This window comes from Pleurodeles waltl, chromosome 8, assembly GCF_031143425.1.
Source record: "Pleurodeles waltl isolate 20211129_DDA chromosome 8, aPleWal1.hap1.20221129, whole genome shotgun sequence".
NCBI classification, from domain to species: domain Eukaryota; kingdom Metazoa; phylum Chordata; class Amphibia; order Caudata; family Salamandridae; genus Pleurodeles; species Pleurodeles waltl.
In genome coordinates this window covers 1,214,578,891-1,214,593,770 of record NC_090447.1, presented here as the reverse complement: position 1 = coordinate 1,214,593,770, position 14,880 = coordinate 1,214,578,891, and positions in this window count along the sequence as shown.

Here is a 14,880-nt window from a genome sequence, read left to right as displayed (position 1 = left end):
CAAGGTGGACAGGGCAATATGAAATTACAAAGATTATAAAGATTGAAGCAAAATTGTGCCAAAAAGGGAACAGAACCAATGGTAGCCTATGACTGCAATAGACTGGAAACCAGTTGCGATTTTAGGGGGACCACAATGGAGCACAAATCGGAAATGCCAACGAGGATTCACCGGGTTTGAGGTTTTGGCAGGAAAAGCTCCAAGTGGGAAAATTCAATACTCCCACTCAGTGAAGTGCTTTTGTTGGCAGATGTTTTGACATCTTCACCCTGTTCATTATTTCTACCTTTCGGACTTAAGGTCTGATTAAGAGTTTGACAGATATGTTACTCTATCACAAATTTCACAAATATCCTGTCTGTCATATTATATCCAATGGTACTTGTAATAGGGAATATGGGATATCAGTTACATTTGTGATGGGGTAATCCATCCGGCTAACTCCAACGCAGTCCCATAATCCCTTTCTCATAGCTCAGACTCCTCCATCGGGGCAGCTGCGGATACGTTCAGAGTGGGAGAAACCTGACTCTTTTGCATAGCATGGTTGCGTTACGTGATGATAGGCTGGGGTGGTTTTGTCTCAGTCCTCCTGCAGTTTTGAAGTCCAAAAAATGTCTAAGCCACAATTTCAGGTGTGGTAGGAGAAGGTCAGTTTAATGCAGCAAAAGGTCAAAGGACCTTAGGAAGAGCACTTGGAGGTCAAGACTCACTCAAGCAGAGGCCACCGGCAGGGTCCTTGTCAGGTCATGCTGCTACTGGTCATCTGGACACTTCAGAGAAAAGGCCACTTGCAGCTTGTGTACCTGTAGTCACACAGGAGGTCAGTCAACTGACTTGTGGAGTCCACTTCTTTGTCGTCTGTGCAGGAGGAAACATGATCTAGACATTCAGTTTTCCTCATGTCACAGACAGCAGGCCCAGGCTTCTTTTGTTCTCCCACAGGCCCAGAAAGTGTTCTGAAGTGGATGCCTAGATTTGCTAGATGCCAGGCACCAGATAATGGGTGAAGGGATTCCTGGCACCACTCCAACCAATTTAGTAAAAGTTCATAGTGTTAACCATACTAACTTTTGCAGCATTTCCTGTGTGTCTTACAGCAAACAATACCACAGTGCTCCTCACTCCCCAAAATCTAACAAATACCAAAACCCGTCTACCCTTGTGCATCAGTTTTGAGGGAAAATCTCCCCCACCGGGCTTGGTGCCTTCTTGCCTGCAGGCCAAAGAAGGAGGCAATTCCAGGTGTCATCTGACATCTTTTTGTGATAGAGGAGGCTCCTTGTCAGACCTCTTTCAGAAGGCCACAGGGCATGCAGGAGTTACTGAGCCAAACCATGGTAGCTGAGGACTTTTACTCCTGATGCCCAGGGGCCGGTTGACTATGAGTTCTGAGTAACTGGGCTAAGTACTACTGCTTCAGCACTTGATTTTCAGTGGTGGTGCAGGTCACCAAGTCTAGGCTTCTTGCAAGAGAGGGCAAGGCAAGGTGTACACAGACTTACAACTAGAAACATGCTCAAAAACCCTAATTGATAAATGTCCTGCACTCTAGCATTGTCCTGGTAAGTCCTTGAGTCTCAAGTTCCTGTCTGAGGATGGTGGATAATCACTATTCAAATGAGGCAGGCAACCTTCAGGTACAACCTTTCAAAGTTCCACAAGGGTTTCTTAAACGTCAAATGTCTGATTCATACTTTGGAAGATGGTTGCCATGATGGAATACTTCATTCCCGCCGTTGGCAGAGGTCCTCCACCCGCCATATTTAGAGATGTCCATTAGCAAATGGAACTCACTTGTATTTCCAAGCACCGATGTCACGGCTATTCTTGTATTTGCATTAAAAGTGTAACACATTTCATCTTTGTGTATTTTTAAAAACAAAATCCTGAAGCAGAAGTTTTTTTTTTTTTTTTAATAAAAAAAAATGAATGTTTCCCTGGCAATCAGAGCTTTCTCCCACTCGTGGAGGTCTTTTGCCGTTTTCACTGTGCCTTACAGCAGACTTTACAAGGTGGTGACCGACAGTGAAAACCTGGCCTTTTGCTGCCCGCTCTAAGTTGGGCAGATGGATAAATGGCAAAACTTCCAATGTCCATGTTGGGCTATCAGATGCGAATGTCAGCATCGAATACGAGTAATCCCGGCAACAACATAGTAAGGATTAGCCTGAACATAAGGAAATGGGCAAAAGTAGGGCTCAAAGTCTCCCAGGATTGTAGTGTTTTCACTCTGAGCAACTTACCAAAGAGGCTCAGTAGCCTGGCAATCAGTTTTACCTACTTATGCTGTAGCTGGATTCGCCAGGTCCGGGCATGTATCAGTGGCCCGGCCATGAGGAGAAGTCTAGGTGCTGCAAGCCAGGTAGCAGAGGTCAAGGATGCTCCTTCCATCATGTGTCAAGTCTTCTTGAGTCTGGTGACCATTATTAAATCATGTTGGGCAGCACTGCAATTGTAGGGTCATTACAAGTGTGGTCATTGTTGTAATGGTAGTACACAGAATGGAAGATATGTAATTTGTTATAATTTCATTATGTTAGATATTGGAAAAAGTCCACAGATGGTAGGGTAATGAAATACCCAACACTGCAGCATGATCAAGTGCAAAGTTGATGGTGCCCCTCAGGTTAGACACTGAGGGGGTCATTACGACCCCGGCGGGCGGCGGGCGCTGCCCGCCGGGCGGAAACCACCCAAATGACCGCGGCGGTGATTCTAACTTTCCTGCTGGGCCGGCGGGCGATCTCAAGAAGATCGCCCGCCGGCCCAGCGGGAAAGCCCCTGCAAAGAGGAAGCCGGCTCCGAATGGAGCCGGCGGATTTGCAGGGGTGCGACGGGTGCAGTTGCACCTGTCGCGATTTTCAGTGTCTGCAAAGCAGACACTGAAAATCATTATGGGGCCCAGTTAGGGGGCCCCTGCACTGCCCATGCCAGTGGCATGGGCAGTGCAGGGGCCCCCAGGGGCCCCACGACACCCGTTCCCGCCAGCCTCTTCCTGGCGGTGTAAACCGCCAGGAACAGGCTGGCGGGAAGGGGGTCGGAATCCCCATGGAGGATTCCCTGGGCCAGGGGTAAACCGGCGGGAAACCGCCGGTTGCCCTTTACTGACCGCGGCTTTACCGCTGCGGTCAGAATTGCCCATGAAGCACCGCCAGCCTGTTGGCGGTGCTTCCGCGGCCCTCTGCCCTGGCGGTTGCAAACCGCCAGGGTCAGAATGAGGGCCTGAATCTTAGGGCCATCAGAGATTGACTTTGGACAAGAAAATGCTGGTGTGTCATTACACCATATATGAAAGTTCACATGAACTTGACTATCCCCTTGCTTAGATTTTAGTTCTATTGAATGATGTAGAGAGTTTTAAAAGGATGGAGCATAACAGGTAAGAACACCCTAATGACAGACCATTTCTTTTCTTAAGAGTGTTCATCATTCGTTAACAACAGCATTTTGTTTTTTAGATCAATTCAATTGGCCCAGGATTCTCTGTTGAAAGTGATAGATTATTTACCCACATCCTGTTGCAAGACTGTACAGGCTGCCCAATTTATAAGTACCTATAACTATTGGAGCCACATAGATTATCCGGTCCCTGGACCTTGCTGGTAGCTGTTGATGGACTGAATATTGACCCCAAGTGATTTTTCTGAGGTCCTGGAAACCTTGTCTGTGTCTCACTGAACTTCTCCTACCACCACTGAAAACCTGGGACTTAGAAAACTTTTGAACTTGCAGAGTTCTGGAGGACTGGAACAAACCTACCAAGCAGATTCATCAAAGGTTGGCTGCTGTTGTGTTGAAGAAACAGATTTCTCTTATTCAGAGTTATTCCCCAGCATCAAATGTTTTTCAGTGTGAACTTGTGGAGACCTGCTTTGTGGAGCCATTCTCAGGTAGAGTCCACAGCCTTACTCCACTGAAGTATTTTAAACTCTGAAAATATGACTGAGTATGAACGCAGAAATTTTGATTCTGTAAAGGCATCAACCAATTTTACTTCTCCAGTTGCAATTTATTTTTTTCCACTCTGAACTTTACCTGCCTAAACCAATGGCTTCCAGAGGACCCCCTCTAAAGTATATCCCACCTGGTGGAAACCTCTTCAGCTATAGCCTGTTGTCTTGCCCCACTGAATGATTTTGACTTATACGTTTGAGACTAGGTCTCAAGCTTAAAACTTGTTACTGGTCGAACCTGGTTTCTACATTCAACTACCCACCATCTTTGACATGCCTAGGTGCCAGTCTACCACTACCAGTGTCCCATATTGGTGCTTAGTGCTTTTTGGATATATTTTAGTCCTACAAATTTAAAAAATAATTTCTAAAGGTCCCCTCATTGAATTGTTGTATTTTGTTTTGCTTAATTTTATTATTCATAATTTACTCTATTTTTCTGATTCAGATTTTTAATGTGATTTATTTTAACTTCATTACTTTTTTTGTGATGATGAATGTTTTACATATTGATCCAAGTTAAGCCTGCCAGCTGTGTGCCATAAGGACCAATGGATTCAGCTCTAGTTACTTTAGTTAACAGTAGAGTTCTACCACAACAAGTGTTTTAATTATTACAAAAGGTGGCTAGTTATCCACCTCAACTAATAATCACTTTTCCTACAAACGTATTCCCCAAAAAATGTTGTCTTATTATATCAGAAAAAGTGTTTTTGGTAAAGCCTAATTCCTGACTCAGTCGATGTTAGTAAATCATACCTGCCACACAGTATCAAACAGCATGAATTGAAAATACTACTTTCGCATTTCTATTCACCTCATCGCTTGAAATGATTGGAAAATCTTCAACAGAAAACCTGTGAATCACATTCTCTTTTAATGTTTCTTTGTGTGTTAGCTCTTGCTTGGGTTCAGTTTTAATGCACTCCTTGGATCTTCTTCTTTGTTTCTCCTTTGCATCTGTCAAGTAAAAGTAGTTTATATCATTGTAGGTTACAGAGTGCCACAGTTAAATTAACATCTTCTCAAGTCAATGAAAAGTAAGTGTATGAATTGATAATTGCATTAATGAGTGTTGTAATGTTGGCCTGTACAATTATAGTTCATATGTTATTTGTTAGAAATAGTTTTAAATATAAATCATATTTAAAAATTAAGGGGGTCATTCCTACCCTGGCGGCCCGAGACCGCCAGGGTAGGGGACGGAGGAAGCACCGCCAACAGGCTGGCGGTGCTTCTGGGGCTATTCTGACCGCGGCGGTGAAGCCGCGGTCAGAAAAGTGAAGCCGGCGGTTTCCTGCCGGTTTCCCGCTGCCCCAGGGAATCCTCCACGGCGGCGCTGCAAGCAGCGCCGCCATGGGGATTCCGACCCCCTTCCCGCCAGCCTGGTTCTGGCGGTTTTCACCGCCAGAACCAGGCTGGCGGGAACGGGTGTCGTGGGGCCCCTGGGGGCCCCTGCAGTGCCCATGCCACTGGCATGGGCACTGCAGGGGCCCCCTAACAGGGCCCCACATTGATTTTCAGTGTCTGCTTGGCAGACACTGAAAATCGCGACTGGTGCAACTGCACCCGTCGCACACCAGCAACTCCGCCGGCTCCATTCGGAGCCGGCTTCCTCGTTGCTGGTGCTTTCCCACTGGGCGGGCGGGTGGCCTTTTGGCGGTCGCCCGCCCAGCGGGAAAGTCAGAATTACCGCGGCGGTCATTTGACCGCGCTGCGGTATTCTGGCGGGGGAACTTTGGCGGGCGGCCTCCACCGCCCGCCGAAGTTAGAATGACCCCCTAAATGTTTATAAAATTATGTTACCTGTGCCTTCAAGTGCAATCCTTCCATCAGCAAGTAAAGTAAAATTGTCTGATGTAATGTTTTTCATTTGCTTTTCAAATGTCTTATTCATTTTTTCATTGTTTAAATGAAATAGAAGACAAACTGAAAATAAGAAATGCAACTTTCTTATCGCAAACAAAGTAACGTTTTGATGCAAGAGCACGATTCACTTGCTCAGCCTCAGCAGTGTTTATGTATCCCAGCAAGTTTGGAGTTAAAGCAATTCTTCTTAATTTCTCTTCTGCTCTCTTCTGGTTCTTTTCATGAAATCATACAAAGACAATCATTTGTGTGTGCCAGGTATGGAATGCTGTTTCCGATAAAATTCCTTGTCAGACATTTTAATGTATTCCCTGGGATCATTAGAAATTATGGTGGGCATTACAACCCTGGCGGACAGTGATAAAGTAGCGGTAAGACCGCCAACAGGCCAGCGGAAAACAAATTGGAATTACGACCGTGACGTAAACCGCCAACAAAGACAGCCACTTTAAGACTCCGACCGCCACGGCGGTACAAACACCATGGCGGTCACCGCCAACAGACAGGAGGAGGACAATGTACTGCCCACAGTATCGCAACCTACCAATCCGCCACCTTTTCCGGGGCGGATTCACCGCAAACAGAAACACGGTGGAAACAGGACTTTGAAGGGAAAACGCTCACCTCTACACACCCCACGAGGAACCAGGACACCATGGAACCCGAGCTTCACATTTTCCCTGGCCTTATCTTCTTGATCCTCTACCAGGAGCACAAACGCTGGCGGTGAAGACCACGGTGAGTACTGTACCTACGACACAGGGGAGGGGGGAGGGAAAAAACAGGGACACACACTCGCAACACGCAACACCCCCACCCCCACCCTCACCCACTACAACACACACACTAATACAGCATGATACATTACTGTTACACCCCCTAAACCTCACCGGAAGAATGCAAAGACAAAATGAAATGAGTGTAACCATTGTAATATATTAAAATCCAGTACGCAAAAATATATATACACTATTAACAAATATATACACCAAGAAGAGTAGTCCAGGTATTGCTCTATTGAAGTCTGTGGAACACTGGGCCCACACGGCTTGGGCGAGGCCCACACTCAGTACCCGAACATGAAGGAGAGAACACTGCAGGGGCATCAGATAGAAATAAAACAGGCACCTTAGGGGGAAGGGAAAGGTTGAGCACCTCAGCCGGTTGAGTGCACGATGCCAAATCCACAAGGGGGCCACATGCCCACTGTTCAATCCTGGGGAGTGCAAAGCCACAGCCTCTCAAGTCTCTATAGTGGGTGGGTTGCCCACTGCTGCATCCTGGGGAGTGCAAAGCCATAGTCTCTCAAGTCTCTACAGTGGGTGGTTTGCCCACTGTTCAATCCTGGGGAGTGCAAAGCCACAGTCTCTCAAGTCTCTCCAGTGGGTGGTTTGCCCACTGCTGCATCCTGGGGAGTGCAAAGCCACAGTCTCTCAAGTCTCTACAGTGGGTGGTTTGCCCACTGTTCAATCCTGGGGAGTGCAAAGCCACAGTCTCTCAAGTCTCTCCAGTGGGTGGGTTGCCCACTGCTGCATCCTGGGGAGTGCAAAGCCACAGTCTCTCAAGTCTCTACAGTGGGTGGTTTGCCCACTGTTCAATCCGGGGGAGTGCAAAGCCACAGTCTCTCAAGTCTCTACAGTGGGTGGTTTGCCCACTGCTGCATCCTGGGGAGTGCAAAGCCACAGACTCTCAAGTCTCTCCAGTGGGTGGGTTGCCCCCACTGCTGCATCCTGGGGAGTGCAAAGCCACAGTCTCTCAAGTCTCTACAGTGGGTGGTTTGCCCACTGTTCAATCCTGGGGAGTGCAAAACAGTCTCTCAAGTCTCTACAGTGGGTGGGTTGCCCACTGCTGCATCCTGGGGAGTGCGAAGCCACAGTCTCTCAAGTCTCTACAGTGGGTGGGTTGCCCACTGTTCAATCATGGGGAGTGCACAGCCACAGTCTCCCAAGATTCTACAGTGGGTGGGTTGCCCACTGTTCAATCCTGGTGAGTGCAAAGCCACAGTCTCTCAAGTGGATAACAGTCATCACTGGTTCTGGAGGGGGCTTTGTGCCCAGAATGCTTCATCCTGCCAAGGACTGAGGTAGTGGATGTAAATCTCCACTGGTTCTGGAGGGTGCTTTGTGCCCAGAGTGCTTCATCCTGCCAAGGACAGAGGTAGTGGATGTAAATCTCCACTGGTTCTGGAGGGGGCTTTGTGCCCAGAGTGCTTCATCCTGCCAAGGACAGAGGTAGTGGATGCCTTTCTCCACTGGTTCTGGAGGGGGCTTTGTGCCCAGAGTGCTTCATCCTGCTCGTGGCGGACACAGTAGCGTCAGTGCCCTTGGCGCACATGGGCCAGCGGTGCTTGTGACGGCGGTGTCCTGTTCAGCGGTGCTTGTGGCGGCGGTGCCCTGTTCAGCGGTGCTTGTGGCGGTGGTGTCCTGTTCAGCGGTGCTTGTGGCGTCCGGGTCCTTGGCAGCAACTGAGCTGCTGGTGGTCCTTTCTGGCCCAGTGACTCAGCTGCTGGCAGTCCTTTCTGGCCCAGCGACTCAGCTGTTGGTGGTCCTTTCTGGCCCAGAGGGGCTGGTGCTGGCGGTCCCATCTGGCCCAGCAGGGCTGGTGATGGCGGTCCTTTCTGGCCCAGCGGGGCTGGTGCTGGCAGTCCTTTCTGGCCCAGTGGGGCTGGTGCTGGCGGTCCTTTCTGGCCCAGCGGGGCTGGTGCTGGCGGTCCCTTCTGGCCCAACGGGGCTGGTGATGGCGGGCCTTTCTGGCCCAGCTGGGCTGGTTCTGGCGGTGGCCTCCTGGGCAGCGGGGCTGATGGCGGTGGCCTCCTGGGCAGCGGGGCTGATGGCGGTCTTTTCCGCTGTGCTGCTCTTCCCAGACTTGCTGAGTTTCTTGTGCCCCTTCCCCACCTTGGAAGGTGTCACAGCTGACTCCACACTCCCACCTGTACCCCTGGGAGCGGCTTTGGTGGCTGGAGTCTTCCCCCTCTCCCGCCGGGCACTGGCCAACTTTTGATGCTTGACAGGTGGGGGACTGTCCGTGCTGTGGCTCCTTGCCACACTGGCTGCCCTGCTGCCTGGTGCACTCCGGAATCCGGTGACTACTGGCACCACTGGTCCTGGAGATGTTGTGGCTCAGGTGCTGGGTTGGGACCTGGAGAGTCGGGCCCATGGAGACTGACGGGGTGGGAGAGGTGAGGGAAAGAGGTCAAGGGTGGACAGGAAATGTTTTTGGGGAACACAGGGACTGGTAGCTGGAGGGGGTTTGGGAGTGGAGGAAAAGATTGTGGTTGTAGTAGGTGTTTGTTTAATGACTTTGAGTGAAGGTGCATGCGCTGGAGGCTGTCATGAGGTGGATGGCTGTTGGGTGGGTGTGTGCCTGCGTTTGTGTATTTTGGGAGAGGACACAGGGGACGTGTGAATGGTAGTAGGGGTGGTGACTGTACGTGAGCGGGGTGTGGTGGCGTGTGTGCTGGTGATGGAAGTAGTGGCTGTAGATGTAGTGCATGGAGGTGTGAGTGGAGACGAGACAGGGAGGGAGGAGGGAGACGAGGAGGAGGGGGACACAGTGGAGGCAGTGGATGTTGGTGTGTCTGCATGTGTCTGATGCTTGCGTGAGTGCCTGTGGGATGTGTGGTGCTTATGTTTGCCAGAGCTTCCCTTGTGTGTTGACGTGTGTGCATGCTGGTCTGATGGTTTGTTTGGGGTAGGCTGAGGTACAGGGGGGTGGGTCTGGGTGGAGGCAGTTGGAGGGGGGAGGCTAGAAACAGGGACAATAGCTGCCATCAGTGCTGAGGCCAGAGTGTGAAAAGCTTGCTGAAGGGCTGCCTGACCAGAATGAATGCCCTTCAGGAATGCATTTGTTTGTTGCAACTGCCTCTCTACACCCTGGATGGCATTCGAAATGGTAGACTGCCCAACAGTGAGGGACCTGAGGAGGTCAATGGCCTTCTCACTGAGGGCAGCAGGGGTGACTGGGGCAGGGGCTGAGGTGCCTGGGGCGAAGGTGATGCCCACCCTCCTGAGTGAGCGGGCACGGGGCAAAGGCTGAGGTGCTGCTGGGGGGGCGGTGCTGGTAGGGGGGCTGGCGGCTGTACCTGTAGATGCGGGGGGCACAGATGTGGCCGCCACCACAAGGGAGCTCCCATCAGAGGACGAGTCCCTATCACTGGTCTCAGCTCCTATCCCAGCCGTGGAGCTCCCCTCGCCCTCCGTCACACTGGTGTATTCAGACTCCGTAGTGTCGCCCTCCAGGGCCATGTGGGATGCAGCTCCCTCCTGCTCCGGTGCCATTGCTCCTCCACCTGATGATGCTAATGCACACAAGAACAGGGAGACCACAAAAAGGGGGAGGGACGACAGAGCAAATACATGTTGAGTGCATACATTACCGCTGCTGTTGGCAGACACAACAGACACAGAAGCCCCCTGCACTACGCCGCGCACTTGGGATCCACTGTTCAATCCCTGGGACATGGCCTACAAGGCTATGGCCGACATCTGCACACATGGATGTCACAGGAGCCAGACTGTCACTGTACACAGGTGGGGCGTGGTGGCACAGGGTCTGCCAGAAGAAGGGGACCTAACTAGCACACTCGCCCTGGCCTAGGGAAACCCACAGCCCACCTCCACCACCCAGACACCTCCACTGCATGCTGAATCAGCTGAATGAGAGTGTACGCACCCCCTTGTGGCTGCTGTGATGCACTCAAGGGCCCATCCAACTCCAGGTATGCCACCGCCAGGATCCGTAACATCAGGGGGGGTCATGGCGCGACGGGCACCCCTCCCACGTAGGGAGTCCATTCCCAGCTGGGCCTCCGCCGTCTTCTTGTTCCAGCAGCGTATGCCCTCCCATCTCTTATGGCAGTGGGTGTTCCGTCTGTGGTAGACCCCCTGGGTCCGGACGTCCTTGGCGATGGCACGCCAAACATCCTTCTTCTGGTGGGTGCTGACCTACAGGAATTGTACAGGGGAAAAAGAGAAGTTATTACCAACTGCACCGTCACAGTCATTAGCCCCCATCCCTACCCTTGCCATGTGGCACATGCACTCACCGTTGTTTCATGCACGCCTCATTCTCCACCCCCATCTTTCATCCACCCCACTCCACGCAGGCATAGCCCATACAGCATGCTCCCAGTGTACTTACCTGTTTGTCTGGAGGACCGTAGAGTAGCGTGTACTGGGGGAGGACCCCATCCACGAGTTTCTCCAACTCCTCCAAAGTGAAGGCAGGGGCCCTTTCCCCAGACACATGAGCCATCGTCGCTTCCAGACTGAGGTCACAGCAGCACTTGCAGTGTAGGTCCTCTCCTGTCGAAGATCAGGTATCGAGTGATTGAACAGATAGAAAATGGCGGTCACATCCGCGGTGGTGCGTACCGTCGCTGCCGGCGTACATCGTCATTGGCTCCTGGGACCCACAGGGTCCAATGTTAACCAATGCAGAATTGCACCGCTGTCTTCGACCGCCTACCGCAACGGTGTACAAGGCCGGAGCAGTTACCTCACATCACATTGTTCCACTTTACAGGTCAGGCAGTCGCCATTTCAGGGGCCCACATGGCTTAATTTTTAACTGCGTCACACATCCCTAGAACATGCAAATTTCGGACTATGAATCGTGTTCTGTGTAAGCTGTGTGTACGTACTTCTGAGTTGGTTGACTCAGTGCTCGCTGTTGTCCTTCATAGGCACCGTCCGCTGGGAAATGTGAGGAGATGGCAGATTCCTCCGGTGTACAGACCGCTGGTGGACCTGTCGACAATGGAGGAAAGACATGTGATCATCACCTACAGGCTTGATCGTGCCACAATCCTGGAACTGTGTGCCCAGTTGGAGCCAGACCTGATGTCAGCTATCCGCCATCCCACAGGAATCCCCCCTCAAGTGCAGGTGCTGTCAGTACTCCATTTCCTTGCAAGTGGGTCATTTCAAACAACAGTGGCCATAGCATCAGGGATGTCCCAGCCTATGTTTTACAACGTGTTGTCCAGAGTGTTGTCTGCCCTGCTGAAACACATGCAGAGCTACATCATTTTCCCTCAGGTGGAGGATTTGCCTACAGTGAAAGGTGATTTCTATGCCCTGGGACATATCCCCAACATCATAGGTGCCATTGATGGGACACATGTGGCTTTGGTACCCCCCGCAGGAGTGAACAGGTGTACAGAAACCGGAAGAGTTATCATTCGATGAATGTGCAGATGGTGTGTTTGGCCGACCAGTACATCTCCCATGTTAATGCCAAATTCCCTGGCCCAGTGCATGACGCTTACATCCTGTGGAATAGCAGCATCCCTTATGTGATGGGGCAACTCCAGAGGCACTGTGTTGTAAGAGCATTTTGACACTGTAATTGCTAATATATTTGGAAATCACAGACAGACTCCAGATTGTTTTGTGCTTTAAGGGTGTTTATTTAAGTGCTCAATATTGGAGGGTGCTGTAAAATGGTGAGGGGTGGTGGTGGAGGAATGTCCATGGCAGAGTCTATTTGCTCACAGTTGCATTGCCCAAATGGGCATAGGAAGTGGAGCTGGGGCAGTTTGGGGATGGACAGGGTGACAAGGTGGGACAGAAGGATGAAAATCAGGTTGGTCTCATTTCTTGGCTGGGGTCTTGGCATCGTTCTCTGTCTTTGTCCTGGAAATCAGGGACCGTTTGCAGGGTGGTTCTCCCTCTGCAGGGGGTGGGGTGCTGTTGAGGTGGTCCTGCGGCGGTGCCTCCTGTCCACTAGCGCCAGCGGAGGTGGTGGGCAGTTCATCGTCCAGGCCAGTGTCAGGGGCCCCTTTTTGTGCCACAGTGTCCCTTCTGGTGTTGAGGACTTCCTTCAGCACCCCTACGATGGTGCCCAGGGTGGAATTGATGGATCTGAGTTCCTCCCTGAAGCCCAAATACTGTTCCTCCTGCAGCCACTGGGTCTCCTGAAACTTGGCCAGTACCGTTGCCATTGTCTCCTGGGAATGGTGGTAGGCTCCCATGATGTTGGAGAGGGCCTCGTGGAGAGTGGGTTCCCTGGGCCTGTCCTCCACCTGTCGCACAGCATCCCTCCCAGTTCCCCTGTGTTCCTGGGTCTCTGTCCCCTGGACCGTGTGCCCAATGCCACTGCCCCCAGGTCCCTGTTGTTGTTGGGGTGGTGGGTTAGCCTGGGTTCCCTGTAGTGGTGGACACACTGCTGATTGACGTGTCCTGGGGACAGAGGTATGGGCCCGCTGGGTGGGTGCTGTGCTGGTGTTTCCAGAGGGGGGAAGCTCTGTGGTGGCCTGTGACTGTGTCAGGGGAACCGACTGTCCCGAGGTCCCAGATGGGCGGGGCTGGTCATCTAGATCTATTTGGACAGAGCTGCTGTCATCACTGTGGGCCTCTTCTGTTGGTGGTGTGGACATGTGTGGACCCTCCTGTCCGGTGACGTTGGGTAGGGGTCGTGCAGGGGTGTAAAAGCATGATTATTGCATCTGTGTGTGCCATGGTGTGCAATGGGTGGGTGACCGTGTACCCCAGTGCTTGCATTCCTGTGTTGGACCTTGTGTGATGGTGGTTTAGGGGGGTGTATGGGTATGTGCAGTGGCCATGCCTTGGTGATAGGTGTCCATGCTTTGTTGTTGCATGCAGGGCTTGGTGTTGGGATGTGTGGTTTGTGATATTGGGACATTTGTGAGGAGTTGGAGTGATGGGGGTGAGGGCGAGGGTGGGGGTATGTGATGGCATGCAGGTAGGGTGGGGGATGTAATAGTTATGATTTGACTTACCAGAGTCCATTCCTCCATCTACTCCTGCAAGGCCCTCAGGATGCAGAAACTCCGAGACTTGTTCCTCCCATGTTGTTAGTTGTGGGGGAGGAGGTGGGGGTCTGCCGCCAGTCTGCTGAACCGCAAGGTGGTGTCTTGAGACCACGGAACACACCTTCCCCCGTAGGTCGTTCCACCTCTTCCTGATGTCATCCCTATTTCTTGGGTGCTGTCCCACTGCATTAACCCTGTCCATGATTCTTCGCCATAGCTCCATCTTCCTAGCTATGGAGGTGTGCTGCACTTGTGATCCGAATAGCTGTGACTCTACCCAGACGATATCCTCCACCATGACCCTGAGCTCCTCCTCAGAAAACCTGGGGTGTCTTTGCCGTGCCATGGGGTGGTATGAGTAATGTGTGGTGTGGTGTGTGTAGTTATAAGTGGGGTGATATTTCGTGGTGTGTTGTGTGAGGTGCATGGAAGTTATGTCGGTGATGGTTTTGTGTGCCTGTGGATGCTTGGCAGTAGTTTGTAGTGTCTCTCTCTGGCCTTCTTTTGGTATTTTGGTCATAGGGGTTTGTGGGTGATGTGGGTGTGTGTTTTATATTGTAATGGGTGTGTGGGAGTGGTGTGTGTATGTGTATCAGGTGTGTGTATTTTGATTTGTCCAATGTGGCAATGTTTTGTAAATGTGTGTGTATTTTGAGTGCGGCGGTGTGTACCGCAAATGGAATACCGCGGTTGAAAGACTGCCGCGTGGATTCATGGGTCGTGATAGTGTGGGCGTATTTCTGTTGGTGTGACGGTGGATGTTTCGTTATCGCCAGTTTATCACTGACCTTTGGTGTGGCGGACTTGAGTGGGTGTCTAGATTTTGGCGGATTCTGATCTGTGGGTCGTAATAGCTGTAGCGGAATTCAGCCGCCGCAGCGGTGTGGTGGCGGTCTTCTGCACAGCGGAAAGCGGGATTTACCGCCAATGTTGTAATGAGGGCTATAATTATATTTAATTTCTGTTGCCAGAAATTCTAACAGATCATGTGTTAATTGCTTCATTATATTCTGGGGATTTGCTAAATTGTTTAAAAAAGTTCCCATTTATACCTCTGTGATTTTAACACATTATGATTGCCCTGCAAGTCTGAAAAGACAAGTTATTCCTTGCTGCAGCAACACTCTTTCTCCTGAACTCCTTATTTTCTTCCAAACGTCTTTCTCTGTTTTTAACAATGGTGGAATTGGTGTCTGAATTTTGGCGGATTCCGAGCTGTGGGTCGTAATAGCTGTGGCAATGTTGTAATGAGGGCCTATATTTTTTAGCCAAGGAATTTTA